This window comes from Pogona vitticeps, chromosome 1 (genome assembly GCF_051106095.1).
Source record: "Pogona vitticeps strain Pit_001003342236 chromosome 1, PviZW2.1, whole genome shotgun sequence".
In the NCBI taxonomy this organism is placed as follows: Eukaryota; Metazoa; Chordata; class Lepidosauria; order Squamata; family Agamidae; genus Pogona; species Pogona vitticeps.
Window position 1 is genome coordinate 27,254,239 of NC_135783.1, and position 17,067 is coordinate 27,271,305.

Sequence of the window (17,067 nt, forward strand, 5' to 3'; positions counted from 1 at the left end):
TTCTCTTAAAGACGTGTAGATTTTAACCAACTTTGGCAAATATTTTTGGGTTGCTGTGACTTTAAAATAGATAAGCTACATGGTGTACACAAAAATCAGTGTGGTAGCCCTCAGAAGTACACCAATTTTTTGTTGTTGTTGCCTGTAGTCACATGGTACACCATTTTAAAGATTCCAAGGGATTCAGGAAATGATGTATTTTGAATTATGCAATAGTTTTATGGTTACATGCCTTGAAATGGGGCAAGTACAAGCTGGATTTTGAAGGGGCAGAGGAACTAGAGACAAAATTGCTAACATGTGCTGGATTATGGAGAAAGCCAGAGTTCCAGAAAAACATCTACTTCTGCTTCATGGACTGTGCGAAAGCCTTTGACTGTGTGGACCACAGCAAACTATGGCAGGTTCTTAAACAAATGGGAGTGCCTGATCGCCTTATCCATCTCCTGAGAAACCTATACGTGGGACAGGAAGCAACAGTTAGAACTGGATATGGAACAACTGATTGGTTCAAAATTGGGAAAGGAGTACGACAAGGCTGTATATTGTCCCCCAGCTTATTTAACTTATATGCAGAATACATCATGCGAAAGGCTGGACTGGAGGAATCCCAAACCGGAATTAAGATTGCCGGAAGAAATATCAACAACCTCCGATATGCAGACGATACCACTCTGATGGCAGAAAGTGAGGACGAATTAAAGAACTTTGTAATGAGGGTTAAAGAGGAGAGTGCAAAAAATGGTCTGAAATTCAACATAAAAACAACTAAGACCATGACCACTGGTCCCATCACCTCCTGGCAAAGAGAAGGGAAAGATATGGAGGAACTGACAGATTTTACTTTCTTGGGCTCCATGCAGATGGTGACAGCAGCCACAAAATTAAAAGATGCCTGCTTCTTGGGAGGAAAGCGATGACAAACCTTGACAGCATCTTAAAAAGCAGAGACATCACCTTGCCAACAAACTCCGAACAGCCAAAGCTATGGCTTTTCCTGCAGTGATGTACGGAAGTGAGAGCTGGACCATAAAGAAAGCTGACCTCCGAAGAATTGATGCTTTTGAATGGTGGTGCTGGAGGAGGCTTTTGAAAGTCCCCTGGATTGCAAGAACAAACCTAGCTATTCTAAACAAAATCAACCCTGAGTCCTCACTGGAAGGACAGATCCTGAAGCTGAAGCTCCAATACTTTGGCCATCTCATGAGAAGACTTCCTGGAAAAGACCCTGATGTTAGGAAAGTGTGAAGACAAGAGGAGAAGGGGACGACAGAGGACGAGATGGATAGACAGTGTCATTGAAGCTACCAACATGAATTTGACCCAAATCCGGGAGGCTGTGGAAGACAGGAGGACCTGGCGTGCTCTGGTCCATGGGGTCACGAAGAGTCGGACACAACTAAACGACTAAACAACAACAACAAGGTAAGGCACAGAGATAAAAGCAAGATTAATGGTATTTTAACTCCAGCCACACTGATCCATTGGCCAGAGTATCATATATTCAAGAAGCATCTACCATTCTAGTTATTCCAGTTTTCATGTGCCCTTTAGCAAATCAGCACCACTATAGCAATGTTATAAGGATGCACCCGCATTCTAAAACTTTGTGGCTACACAAAGCCACCTGGGTGTGCAGAAATCACGGCAAGACATAGCTGAATTTAACAATACCTTGCTTCTCTCCATTAATTTACACAGATGCAAACAATCAGCATTCCAGACTGTTGTGAGAAATGAAATTCACCTCCCATATCCATCTGATTAAACATGCGTTTTCTCAGCCAAGTTATTCTAGCTGTAACTAAAGCTTCATTCCTTGACTGTGTGAAGGAAGGCAGCTGCATAGGGACCCAAAGGTTTCATCAGACCTTGTACTACATAAATTCATCTGCTGCGACACCTGTATATGCACCCAAGTTCACATGCCAAGATAAGAAAACCAGCAGTACTTCCAAGTGCCTTGTGAGAATTCCTCTGCACACTAGCAGTGTGCTCATGTAGGGAATGATTAGGGGTTTTTTCTACTGAAATTGGTGTTGCCATCCTTACAAGCTGACATTGGCATGTTTACGGAGAAAAATTAAAAAATGCCCCATCACCTGGAAGACCAGAGGCATAACATTTAAACTGCTAGCCCTTAAGGAGCTGTCACATTAAACTAACCCCACAGTGCTGTTTTGTGGCTTCATAATCTCCTGGAATGGCAGTGATGGCATGTCTGACAGCTCTTTAGTCTCCTGGCCTAAGGTCAGACGACAAAGTGGAAGAGAAAAATGTATAATAGGTTTCCTTAGCACACTTCTATAACCATCAGATTGTAGTTTCCCAATCTGTTACAAGAGGTAGAAACACTGGGGTGGAATGGGTGATTCAGCAGTTACTTGGAAGATTATGAAAAATAATGTTGTCTATTTTAACTATAACTGCATGCAACTATCTATAAATTCTATGAAAATTCATGGTTTATTTATTTATTTATTTATTTATTTATTGGATTTCTATCCCGCTTATCTAGACCAAAAGTCTACTCTGGGTGGTTTACAAATTTAAAAAGAATAAAAATAGATCCAAGGAGGAAAAGCCTGCCCAAATAGCCAGGTTTTAAGTTTATTCCTGAAAACACCCAGAGAGGGAGCCAGGTGGATTTCCACAGGCAAGTTGTTCCAAAGGTGAGGGGCCACTGCCGAGAAGGCCTGGTTCCTCGTTCTTTCCTTCCGGACATCCCTTGGCGTTACGCCCCTCAGCCACCCAGCCTGGCTGGAATGAGTGGCTCTGGCAGAACTGGATGGGAGAAGGCACTCTGCCAGATATCGAGGGCTTTATATGTAATCGTAAGAACTTTGAAATCAAAGTGGAAACGAATCAGCAGCCAATGCAAGGCGGCCAAAGTGGGGAAAATATGATGGCACATTTTCACCCCAGTAAGAAGTCTGGCCGCTGCATTTGGTACCATCTGAAGTTTCTGCCTCAGTCTCAAATGCAGCCCCACGTAGAGCGCATTACAGTAGTCTAATCTTGAGACTACGAGTGCATGGACCAAAGTGGTGAGCGCTCCCACATCAAGATAGGGATGCAGCTGGGCAATCCACCGAAGGTGGAAATGTGCAGAATGGACCACTGGCGACACCTGTGGTGAGTGCTGGGTCCAGATGTACACCCAAACTGCGAACCTCACTCTTAGAGGTAAGAGTCACTCCCCCCTCCCAAGGAGAGGGAGTTTTTCAGACCATTGATGTCTGGGACACCCACCCGAAGTACGTCCATCTTGCCCGGGTTCAGCCTCAGTCCATTCACCTGCATCCATTGCTGAACAGCCCCCAGACAGCGCTCAAGGGATGAAACAGCATCCACTGTTGTTGGAAAAAAGGAGATGTAGAGCTGAGTATCATTAGCATACTGATGACACAAAGCCCCACGGTCTCCTGATCTCCTCCCAGCGGCCTCATATAGTTGTTAAATAGCATTGAGATCAGATAATCAAGCCCTGCAATTGAGGCTCCACAAGGTCGAGAAACTCTCTCCAATCTGCACTCTCTGGGGATGGTCCTCCAAGAAGGAATGGAGCCAGGCAAGAGCCAGACCACCAATTCCCAACTGGGAGATCCTCCCCAGGAGAATACCATGGTCGACAGTATCAAAGCCGGCTGAGATATCAAGGACGACCAGCAGAGACATTTTGCACCTGTCAGCTCCCCTCAGTAGGTCATCAAACAGGGTGACCAATGCCATTTCTGTGCCGTGTCGTGGCCTGAAGCCCGACTGGAATAGATCCAGAACATTGGTTTCTCCCAGAAGAGCCTGCAGCTGATCAGCCACCACCCTGACTACCTTGCTGAGGAAAGAAACATTGGTGATGGGTCTATAATTACCAATATCATCCACCACCAAGGTCAGTTTCTTCCTAATGGGCCTGATGAGTGTCTCCTCAATGGGGAGAGACCCATTAATTACTGCCGTAGCCCATTCAAATGTCATAGGCCTGACTGCTTTGATTAGCCAGGCCAGGCAAGGGCCAAGGGAGAAGGTAGTGGTGTGACAGCAGTCAAGCACTCTGTCCACCATGTCTGACATCACAGGCTGAAAGTGGTTAAGTCTCATGGGGCAAGACGGAGCGCTGGACATCTCTGCTCAATCCACTGTTTTCAAATAGGGAGTAAGATCCCGGCGGATGGCCTCCTCTTTTGATTTAATTGGCCAGGTGAGATACTAGTGGGAGGCCAGTCACTATGAACAACTCAGGATAGATTGCGGACTATACGGAAAAGTTCCACCTGCTGGTTTGGAGGCTTTGCTTATTTGAACAGCAAAGTAAGATCAACTAGCAGTCTTCACCTTAGATTGGTAGAGGTTAGTCGCGATCCTGGCAGCTATTTATTTTCCTTTGGGTTCCGCCTTCATATTCTTCTCCTATTTCACTTCATTGATCGCAGCTCTGGATTAAATCAGATTAAAGGGTGATCTCTGCGCCAGAGAGGACGTTTAGGTGCTATCGTGTCAACAGCCCTAGTGGCAGCAGCCAGCCAGCTATCAACCAGAGCCTCGACAGGAGCACCAGTCAAATCAGCTGGAATCCCTCTCATGGTATCCTGAAATCCTATAGGATCCAATAACCTTTGAGGGCGGATCATTAAAACAGTTGCAAAATAAGATGCAAATTTTTAAGATGCAAAATAAGAAGGAAATAGTATGTACATGCTTCTAACAGTTGGCCCTCTTTCCAAGGATGTAAGTTAAGACTCCACTGAATTTGCACTATGCTTGCAAACAGATGAAATTATGAGACCAGATGAATCCCACCTGGAAAGGTCATGGTGACAAAACAGGTAGACAGTTGTCCTGGGTCACACTGTTGTAGGTCAGACAAAATATTTCTGTGTATCTACCTGGTTGTTATGCATGGAAAACAGCAATTTGTGACATGACAGGAAATGTACAATCTGTACTTTACCAACTGAATTTACCAACTGAAGTGGAGTTGACAGGCCTTTGTCACAGGCCAGAATATATGATCTGCAGAATGCCAGAATAATTTACATGATTTGCAAACTAATTCTGAATTAGATTCTAGCTCTTCAACAAAAATAACTGCTACAGTGTTTATTAAAGCTCGTACCTAGATAAATCTGATTTCAGAATCCCTGCCTAAACCATTGTTTTTAACATCTCGAGATTTCACATAATTTTTCACATTATGTAATATTTCAACAAAACTGTTTGTAATGAATTGAAATTCAAGAACTCCCCAATGACTTACTTCAAGCCAGGATAAATAAAAACAATTTCTTTCAGTCATGATTTAAATTTTAAAAAGCGATTTTTAATTAAAATCATTTTAAAAATCTGATTTTTAAAATTTAAATCACGGTTTATTTAATTTAATTGATTGCTTGAAATTATTCTTTTTCTTTCAGTTCAATCAAAATGGCAGAAGGAAAAAGCCAAAGATGATTACAGTATATGGTAGGAGTCCATGCAACTAGTTCTTCCAACAAAGCAGGAGACTGCATACCCCAGGATCAGGTCTGCATATGTTCTGACCTTCTCATAAGGTAAAATTAGGTATAGTAAAAAGACATGTTTTACTATTAAACTGGCCAACTTTTGCTAGAACTTGGGAGTGCAAAACAACGCCTACAGAATGGCCTTCCCATTAAATCTTGAATCTTCTTCCTTCCTATACTCTGCTGTAACACAAAGAGATGTGCTTTTTACTCTACAATTTAATGTACAGTAGGCTCTTCAGGATTATATGATAGTAGTTTTTGATTTTGATCTGAGATATACCAGTGTTGTACTTCAGCACATTTCTATTGCACTAAAAATATTTACAGAGCCAATTCCAACCATTAACAGCATGAACAAGCATGTAGTGCACCTCACATTTTTGAACTATGGATACTAAACAAAATTGGGCCTAACTTCTGCTTTGAGGAATTCCTTTCCCCACATGGTAACACGTTTGGTTTTTCATATGAATTTGAAAGCTGATGTGCTGAATTCCATTCCTAACTTCCAGATTAATTCTCCTGCATGAGAATGAACTGGATGAAGTCTCCATTTTATCTGACTCAGCATAACATGTAAAAGTTTAAATGTGATTTGCCTACCTACCATTTTTTAAAAAATTATTTGGACAAAAGCTGAGACTGTTTTATAAATAACAGTATCGTTCAACAAAACTTAGAACACATACCTGCTACATTATATAATATGAATGTTAAGAAAATAATATTGTGCCCTTATACTACAGAAGCTCTTTCTAAAACAGTTTTCCAGGTACAGTAACTGTGATTAAAATGGGACAGAGTCTATCACTGAAGTCAGTGTACAATTGACCTGTGGACTTAGTCTTCAGATAGTTAATATCAGCTACTCTTTTGTAGATAATTTGTTCAGACCTCTTCTACTCTTCTTAATCTACTTCAATAGATTGTTTTAAACCCATCATCACTTGTTTTTCAAACCCAACACAGTGTTCACAAGTGCCACCACTGGGAATGACAAAATTCAGGAATGCCTGTTCCATCCGAAAACACACGTTGAGTTCCTTTTTGGATATTAGAAGGAATACTTTTGTATCAAAGAGGACACATTTTGCACACTTCCCTTTTCTTAGCAGCAAGATCTAAATACAGTAGAGCGTAAAAATTTCACACAACAGTCCTCCATTTTGTTACCTGACAAATTATGTACAGTATATCTAAATTTAAGATCTGACTTGCACTATATGAATTTATTTCTGTATATGTAGTTTTTGTTCTGTTTCAGTTACAAGCCCCCCCCCCCTCAAGAAAGTGAAGCCAATTTGACAGCATGTCTGATCAGACTATGAGTTTAAGGTCGTTTAGAACAGGGAACAACTCATTTTATGGGGGTAATCCTTCGTTTATTCCCATAACCAGGAGACGAAGACTGAAGAAACAGCTGTTTTCAGGCAAAGCCCACCCATGCAATTTTACAGCGAGCCAGGCTTACGATTTAATTAGTTTATAAGCTCCGGGCAAGCGATCTTGTCAAATGCTGTAAGATTACCCTTCCAAATAGCATATTCTAGGTTGAAACCTTCAATATTACCGTAGCTCTTAAAAAGGGGGAAGGGGGATTTTCATATCCGTTTTATCTTTGAACTGGCTTAGGAAGGTATATATTTTTGGATCCGTTTTGAGGAAGTGAATAAAATTTCCAAAAAGGGGTGACGCCCCAGCCTAGGAGAAAATATCAACATCTCAAAATGGCGGCTGCGAAGCTATTAAAAGCGAATAGAAAGAAACTGCGCAACAAGCTCCTGGCTGGCAGCCAGACAGCGCCATCTTCTCTTCTCCCAGTCCCGCCAGTGGGAGACAAAAAGCAGATGCCCGGTTTTTAAAAGCCGACACACGGAAGGGAAAAGGATTTTTTTTTCTTAATCGGGTTCGGCAAGGCACAATAAGTTAAAAAACAATAGTGCAAATGCGTACAATTTTTGCAAAAAAAGGGCCAGAAAACCCGAAGGCCTTATCAGCCAGTTTCCCCTCCTTTTACCGGCAATAGCTTATATTTCACGAATGTATCCACTCTGTGTTTCCGTTTTAAGAACACTATTCAGACGGTTATATCTGAAGTTTATTTTCCACCCCTGAACAAATCCCCACCTCGATTTAAACAGGGAAAAAAGGAGCGGGGGAAGAATCAAGTACCCACCTCAAAACGATCCAACCTTTCACGGATTTTCAATCAATTCTTTATATAATCCTTCCTCCCCCCCCCCCGCATAACTGAAAATCAATTACCAAAAAATGGGGTTTTTTGGCAGGCTAATTCGAGGAAAAAATAAAAGATGCACATTCATCAAGAGGCAAAAACGAAAATGTTATTACAGGATTAGGACATTTATTATTCTTCCATTTTTAAAATACAAATTACAGCCGAATACTTCGAAATGCATTTTTAATCCTACCGACCCAGAATTACATCTAACGAAACAATCGCCATTTCCATTCCGTGTTAACACTGACGCATAGACAAAAGTACAGGATAAACCGCAGCCCCCAAAAAAGAATAAATAACAAAAGGAAAAACCCAGACCAGCAAAATTAATTGGGGGAAAAAAATCACCAGCGAAAAGCAGAGCCCGTGGCAGAAATACAGCAAAAATTATTACAAGATGAGAAGAGCTGAGAGATGAAACCAAATCCGACCAGGGAGGCAAAAGAAAAGAAAAATCCTTGGCAGCCTCTCGCCCAGGAGAGAGAAGACGAAGCGTCTCCATTTTCCTGAGGAGGAGGAAGAAAAAGTGCTTCACAGACCAGAGAGCTTTAGAGAAAAGCAAAGAAACGAGGGGGGAAAAGAGGGAGGAGATTTGAAAAGATTATTTTTCTTTCTCCCTCACACACACACACACACACAGTCGATCCCCCCTCTTCCTCACTCTCTCTCTCGCACTCATACACACACACACTCTCTCTCTGTCATACCACTCACACATACACAAACGCACACACTTCTTTCTCGCCCTCTCGATGGCCATCAAGGGGGTGTCCAAAAAAAAAAAAACCAACCCTCCCAACAAGACAACAACTAATTTTAAACCGGCTCAATCAATGAGTCATTAAAAGAGATTTTTTCCCTCCTCTCCTAAATTTGCATGGCATCAGCAAGAGGGGGGGAGAGGAAAACCCACCCCAATCCTCTCTCTCCCCCTCTCTTGCAGCTATCAGGCTAGACCTGAAACCTTATCTGTCCTCCCTCTCTCTCTCTCTCTCTCTCTCACTCCCTCCCTCGTCTCTCCCCCTTCAAGAAACACATTTTTGGAAGTGCCCTCTCTAGCCGCCACCGCCGCCTGTCACTGCAAAAGAAATAAATATTTCATTTCCATCTGAATTAACATCTGCCCACCAACCACCACCCGCGCAAAATCGCCCTCTTCTTCTTCCTCCCTGTGTCCCCTGTCTCTCTCTCTCTCGCTCCTCTCCCTTTCTCTCTCTCTCTCTAGATATATATTTATATACATCGCCCCAGAGCCAATAGCTCTCTGGGCTGAAACCTAATATCCTGGTTTTGGCAACTCCTGGTTGTTAATTTGCTCCTCTTTCTTCTCTGTCTGTCTGGAGATAGATTTCCCCCCTCTCTTTTCCCTCCCCGAAGGAAGGGAGGAAGGAGGTTGTGTGTTTTTTTTTTCCTTGAAATTTTTATCACAAAATTATAATACACTCAAAGGGAAACTCACCGTCATGAAAAAGCAGTGCCTTGTCAACGGGGTTTCTTCGCCATCACATCAGGGGCTGGCAGTGTAAGAGAGAGAGAGCGAGAGAGCGAGAAAGGGAGGGGGGAAAGAGAGGGGGAGAGCGAGAGAAAGGAAGAGAGAGCGAGCGAGTACAACAAGCACACAGTGCGGGAGTCGTACCCAGCGACAGGGAGACGAGGCACAGGCGGCGAGAAGCACCGCCACCACATTCACATGCATTATGAGGAACGGCGCTGGAGAACTTGAGCGAGCTGCCTGCTTTTGCACCGTGGCCGGGAGCTCCCCTATAAGACCGGGTTTTCGGTGTGTGTGTAATGTTTAAAAACAAGAATCCCCTCACAACTCTTGTCATCAGAGTCGGGTTGTGTGCTTCGAAGGTCTGGGCTGCGGCTGACCAGGTCCCGGAGAAACAAAACACAACTTTCCGCTTTTTTTTTTTTTAATTAGCCGCGCAACAACTTGAGTGGCCTTTGTTTCTCATAGGATGTGGGCGCGCTTGTTGCCGAACCGTTTTTCGGACACGGTGGTGTATACTTTGGCGAGAAAGAAAACGCGAAGTTCAGCCCGGCTATCTTTTTTTTGGGGGGGTGGGGAGCGCCCCGTTTGTCCTCCCACCGAAGTGACGTGTAGGGAGGAAGTTGAGAAGGTTCTCAACTGCGGGGAAAGGAAATGCATGCTGACGGTTTTTAAATTTTCGTTTTTGAAATCCTGGCCACGCGCAGCTCCCGCTAACTTTTCATACTGTGAAGGATGGCTCTCTCAGCGTTGTTGCCATACTTGGACACGTAACTTTCAAAATGGGATGGCAGGGCTACACCAAAGGAAATGTGGACGTTTCCGGCCAAAATAGGAGCCACGGTGTTGTCTTATGTTCCTCACAAATAATTCATCAGAATTTTAAATATTCTAGAATTCTTAACATTGTTCCATGGACCTCAGCTTTGTCTTATTTGTACAAAAATTGTCATTATAACCAATAGTGATTTTTCCCTATTTCACAACAAAGTCTGCTAAATGCTTTGGGAAACAACTAAAGATTACCCTTACTTTTGAAAAAAAAACTTTACATCATTCATTTAATGTTACAAAGTTATTGTTAATGCACTTGAAAACAGTGTGTAAAATATTTTTATGCACTTTTGATGAATGGAATACATTTAAAACCTTTTTTAAAATTTGGCAATACTTATTTTAAAAACAATGGAAAAATGAGTTTTGTAGGTATACCACTAAATTAAGAAAAAAATACAGACTTTACTATTCTTTTATGGATCATCTTGCTAGAGGAAATTTCTAAAAGGACACATGTCACACACAGTGTTTTCAAGTTATCTTCCTATTCTCTATGTACAGAAGACAAAAAAGCAGTTTTTGAATACATTTAAATCAAATTATGGATGTGTAGGGATACAAACTATTTATTTATTTATTTATTTAATATCCCGTCTATCTGGTCGGTTAAGACCACTCTAGGCAGCTTCATAATTGAAGCAGAGACAATTACCCACATTTCCTGCTCACCTATGTGAAGGAAGACGAATGTATGGCTACATTTTAACCTTGTATTTTTGCACCACCTATGAACAGATGCAGGTCTTCAACCCATCGTTTTCTTCCATATAGTGGGGGGGGGGGGAATATCCAGTTGGTGTTTCTTTTCTATTCCTCCATCTGCTTTCTGGTGGAAAATACTAAGGCTGAGAGAAGAACAACTGGGAAAATCTTGCCCAGCAGTACATCAACATAGCATGGATATCATTTCAGAAAAGATAGCCCTGTCAGTCTGTACTACCATGTTGGGCAAAATAAAATAAGACAAAAACGTAGCACCTTAAAGACTTACTGCTATATTTTAATGTGAGCTTTTATGGACAGGCTCACATCTTCTGCCTGTATAGGTTCTGGTGTTCTGAAGAGAACTAAGGGGTTTTGCGTATGTTCTTCTTCAAAGAAACTTGCACATTTCATTTGTGTTCAAGTTCATATTTCTAAGAACACAAATTTGTATGTATGTGTACAGCAAAGTACTACTAATTTTCCCTTTTAGTTCTAAACTGTGTCAGAAACTGACACCACATTTCCTCCAGTGTGTGAACTTCACTGGAAAACCAGCAGTAGTCAGGTAATTATGGGCAGCATTTAGGGTAGACAGATGTGGGACTTTCTCCATAGTAGCTATTAATAGACCAAGATATGATGTTCCTTTTTAAGTTTTGAAATTTCTACATTAATTTTAAATTTAAAATGTATTATATGTATAAGGTACTGTGTACTATCTTTGGACAAGTGTGCAAAACCAGACCAAATTAAGGATTTACGTGCAATTCCATGGCTGTTATGGGGTGGAGGAACACCGCAGGGATTATTCATATCCCATTCGGCCTTCATGTTGCTAAAAATATGCTCATTGCTTTGAACTAAGGAAAAGGGAAATCAAAAATAATACACTAGACTGAGCTGCAGACACTATAGAAGAAGGCAGGTTACAGCCAAACTCCCTCAATAAAACCCAAAATGTCCCTGAGCTCCAAATCTTGAGGCACTGGGGGGCGGTGTCTCAGACTGAGGTTACCACACAGTATGTATGTCTCCTTGCATCCATTTCCTCAGTCGCTTTATGGAGCCATATGGCAAAGAGGAAGACTTGTGTTGCTGTCTAGAGAGCATTTTTGTTCCTGTTCTTTGTTCTTTCCCTCAGATAAATTTACTAAATGTAGTGAAATACTGTATTATTTCGTATTAAGGGTTTGATTGTAGAAGGACTTTGCTGTGAGTGGATAAGCCATACAATTAGGTTGTTAGCTTGTGTCTTCCTTGTTGATGTTTCTCCCCTTTACTTTTTTTTCACTTTCTTGTGTAGTTGTGCAAATACCAAGCACTCCTTGCTGCCCTGAGTGCCATAGGGTGACCCGTGAGGCACCATAGGGTGCCCTTCCTCTACCAGGTTCCTTAACTCATTAGACCTTTGTAATCAGCCCAGCTTTTTGAACTGTTCAACTTTTTAGATTATTTGTACCCCTCCCTACCATGTCCCCAACCAAATCTGATGGAATTGTCTGGCTCATAACCATTTATGACCCCTTGTCATAAGATTTTTTTTAAGGAGAGAGATGGAGAGCACAGATGATGGCTAGAATTCTGTTGGTGTTCATGTGAGAATTGCATAACTTGCAGCTAATTGCCGCTAATCGACAAGATGCTGGGGTACTTCTCAGTTGCACAATTGGGTATCCAATCAAGCATATGACTGAGACACAACCTGGCACCTCATGAATTAACTTATACAAAGCTTACACGAATACCAATAGGATTCTGGCCGTTGTCACATATTGACCAGTGGAGCAGATTGGATTGTCTCCTAAAGGGTACAAAGAAAATAAAACCTAATATGTATGTCCTTTGTTCAGGTACAGAACATATCAGGGTACTTCAACCCATTATCATGTGTTATGATGGGTTAATGTTATACTGTATCACAATTTTAATAATTTAAATTGTGTTGAATTGCTGAATAGCTCAGTGGTTTAGGTATTTGGCTGTGGAGCCAGATGTTGGGACTTCAATTCCCCACTGTGCCTCCTTTACAGCAGCTGGACTCAGTGATCCATAGGGTCCCTTCCAGCTCTGCAGTACTAAGATTATTATTATTTGTTTTTGGGAATCACTTTAAGCTCAGTGCTTTGTGGAAAATATGATACTGCATACAGATAAATTGATTATGACTAGGATGGGAGTCTTGTGCTATGTGGTAGGAAAAGAATAAATCATGAGCAATTTGAGGGAAGAGTATGGAGCGATAATTAAATCACAATACATATTTGACTGTGACCTGGTCTTTTGATTTAAACACTTTTCTGTGAACTAAAGTACTTGTCATGAAAGACTTGAGACTAAGGCAGACTCTTGAAGGCTTCTTAGATGGAAACTATCTGAAACAAGATTGGTTTATTTATAGGTATAAACATTTCCCAACCCATCAAGACTAAAGATGACCCGACAGCCAAAAGAGCATTAGAAGATCAAATCTGTATCAAACCAAAGACTTATGCAGTCCAGCATTCCATTTGTATTGTTATGCCATTGGGAAGCCTGTAAGCAGAACATTGGTGCAAAAAGACCCTCCTACTCCGGATCCTCAATACTGTATCCTAAGATAATTGTAGAATCAATCAGAGAGGCTCAAACTCTCCTGCCACTTGAACACTGCATCTCCAAAGATCTCAGGGCTTTTTCCCCATCTCTGCAACTTCTTTCTTGCCCCATCTCTGTCTCCTTCAGTTCTTCCTACCCCTGTTCCACTTCAGGTGCTTCAGCCCTAACTTTTGGCTCTGCTGAAAATGCTTCCCTGTCTAAGCTGTGGAAATGATCTCTGGAGAACAAGGTTGAGCATACTATTTTCCATATACACACTCAGCTGTTTTCCAACTGACAGGCTCTGAGGACCTCTTTGTGGGTTGTCCATGGAATTCACAGGCCATTTTCCCTGCATAGCTCATCAACAGTGCCTGGCACTGAGGAGCCCTCAGAGCCCAGCGATAGGATAGTTAAACCAGAAAGCTTGCATGCAGCAACAGCAGCAGCTCCTCTCTCATATTGCTTGTGACCCTCGACTTGGTCCTAAATGATATTGTTTAGGGTCTAGTGTGATACATAGGTGTGGTTGATCCAACTGGAAACAAGGGTGACGATATTATCAAATTTAGGGTATGATCAAAAAGGGAAGCTGGATCATGTTGGATCACACTGGAAAGGGTCACTTTGCTTTGTGTGATCTTTAAAGTGACACTTACATGCATATGCAATCCAGTCCCCTTCACGCTAGCCCAAATCCAGAAAAAAAAAGCAGCCCATTGCTGGACCAAAAAATAGCCAGATTGAGCACAGAACAGGATCAGACTGGTTCGCAATTTCCTAAGAGTTCCCTTGTAGTCAAAGAACTGGTCAAACAACAACATGCAATAGGTAGGAATAAATGGTCAGTTGTCACTATGGATGGATATGAGCAGTGGGGTCCATCAAGGATATGTGGTGCCTACTCTTCACTGGTCTGAAGTTACGGATAAATAGTTAAGTGTCCATTATTGAGGATGCTGAGAACAAAAAGTGATTGTAAATATCCTTTCAAACTACAAAAATGGGCCCTAAAATGGCAAAGGAATGATGCAGTATGAGCGAGTGTAAAGTGATGTATATTGGTACATATATGCTGATGGCAATGACTTGATCAGAAAGGGGATCTTGGGTTCTGGTAAATCACTCAATAAAAACCCAGTGAGTGGGTGCAAATGAAATAAAAAAGTGTATTTTCTGATTGATTGATTGAAAATATTTTACCCTGCATTTCTCCTAAATAGGGACTCAAGGCAGCTTACATAATTAAAAAGACAATATTTGAAAGCTAAGAAGTTAAGTCATACAAATATTTTTAAAGGATTTTAAATGTTAAGAGAAAAAGGAGTACTAGCATATATCCTTCCTGCCCAGCATAACAGCCTGCATATGAAAGCAAAACATTCTGCTTCTTTCTGCGTAAGTGGGTTTTCCAGAGCTTTATAAGGTTTTATATATGTTTCCATCCGCACTAGCACAACCATAAGAGACACTGCTGATAGGAATCGCAGTCTTTTCATGCTCTCTTAAAAACCAAAAACAGGAATCCATTAACTTGTGAGCACTGAGCCAGCTAAGTGCTGTAATGCACTAAAAACTACATTGCCCTTCTATATCCTATTCAAAACAAGCTATTACTTCCTGTGCGCCAGAAATCAATTACAAGAAGGAAATTTAAATCATTTAGTTATTATGCCCCTATAATTTTTGCTCCTGAGATGACTGCAATTCTGTTGCAGAGCAGAATGCACTTACTAGACATCATCAATTTTATATGGTTTAGCAGTTGTAGCAATGTCTAGCCGAACTGCTCTTTCACTTGCAGGACCCATCATAGTTAAGCTTTGGAGAAGCATTGCAAAGTAAGCTATCAAGATAGAAGCTAGGTGCCCTTCCTTTACAACTCTTTTCTCCGAGGAATTGTAAAGACTGGTATTACTGCATGTAGGGCTGGAAAACTCCCTAATCTCTAATGCTATAATTTTATATTTGACATAAAAGCCAAATAGAGACTATCCGTAGACAGAAAATTACAGCTTGCAAGAATTCTGTTAAATCCAGGCAGTTACCCCTCACTGTGAGCATAAAAATATACCATATATCTACACATGTGAACCACTACAGCAAAGAAAAGTTGTGTTTTGTTGTGTCTTTGGTTTAGTAAAACATGTCAAGCACTTCACATTCCCCCACAGTTAGTGGATAGCACCTAAGATTTTGTAATACCAAAATATATATATGGATTTGTTTCCATTAAACATTAAGCAATGTATATGTGTATTAAACATTAAACCCAATGGTGTCTTTCAGTAAACATTCGTGTATTTCTGCATTCAACACTGAGATATTCTTCCTCTTTCCCTCCTGCTGAAGTACCCTTTGTGGGAGTTAAATCCTGCTCCAGAGAATTTTCCAGCCTTCTAAAATCAGTTTTTAGGATGCAGAAAGTTTGTAAGAGGGAAGAAGGTGTAACAAACTCCAGACCTACTGGGATATATCACAGTTTCACTAAGCTGCCACCAACCATTCCCTGTAAGGAGTCACACAGACCAGGAATGGATTTTTAACAAATAAAAGAACAAGGTTTATTTAAATAACACACAGGGAAAATAAAATGATCAAGTGAATAAGATACAGTAACGTGGCTTAGTCTCAATCATACATACACACAGTTTGGTTCACACAGAACACTCAACTTGAAGCACAGACCCTGAACCTATCAGTTCTGGCTAACCATACAGACACCTGAACCTATCAGGTTGGTACTGACTGACACACAGTAGTACCCTGTCTGACACACAGACTCCCACTCCAGCTTCTTCTTCCCAGCTTCTCCTCCTGCTTCTTCTTCTCCACACAGGCTTCACATATATATACAGTACAGCCCCTCCTCCTGATGTCCCGCCTTCCACTCCCCATAGGATGGAACTTTCCCTCCAAACCCATGACAGACAGGTAACATCAGTGCTGTATGTAACAGAAGGATTCCCAAGTCTGGCACAAGCAGGAAGATCCACTTGAAATAGAACATTGATCTTGGCCTGAGATACAGGTATTATGGTTTAAAATCACAGTAAAAAGATGTTTTTAAAACTACATTTTCATCAGCTATTCTTTTCAACTGGTTTCAATCATCTGCCTATAATACAGTTTGGAAAACTTACTTTTTAAACTGCAGTTCCACAAAATTTCAAGGCAGCATGATCAATCGCTGTGCTGACTGGGAGCTCTGAAAGTTATGGTCCAGAAAGCTCTGGGCTATGGTATGCTGCACATATTTATCCATACTTCAATGGATTTAGGCATATTCTTGGTACCACTGACACTTGCTTTAATTTGCATGGGCATGCCCATTGATTTTTTTCTGTCAACTGCATATAAACTGCTGACACAGTGGTATCTGTAACAATGTACAGTGGTGCCCCGCTTGACGACGATAATGTGTTCCAGCAAAATCACTGTACAGTATAGCGAAACCCATTGAAATGCATTGAAAACCAGTCAATGCGTTCCAATGGGGGAAATACCTGATCGTGCAGCGAAGATCCTCCATAGGGGAGCCATTTTCTGCTCCCTGTCTTGTGAAATGAGGTTAGCAAAACAGCAGGGAGCCATTTTGAGAGCTGCCAATCAGCTGTTTTAAAATCGTTGTGAAGTGAAAAAAACCATTTGAATCATCGTTTAGCAATCGCTATAGTGATCGCAAAAACGTCATCGTCAAACGATTTCAT

The 17,067-nt window shown here is 41.4% G+C and overlaps 1 protein-coding gene across 7 annotated transcripts in view; it reads right to left on the reverse strand.

The window, feature by feature from the left end:
- The window catches only part of BICRAL (BICRA like chromatin remodeling complex associated protein), a 42,777-nt gene extending 33,257 nt beyond the window's left edge, over window positions 1-9,520 (reverse strand). For 2 of the 7 annotated variants that reach the window (XM_078382918.1, XM_020803719.3), the window contains exon 1: window positions 7,684-8,309. The gene's annotated coding sequence lies outside the window, so the exon portion shown is untranslated. Of the gene's footprint in view, window positions 1-957; window positions 2,092-4,335; window positions 4,436-7,683; window positions 8,310-9,208 lie in introns of those variants that run through there. The other 5 variants (XM_072989712.2, XM_072989690.2, XM_020803718.3 and 2 more) reach the window with 4 other exon arrangements.
- Window positions 9,521-17,067: the final 7,547 nt, after the last annotated feature.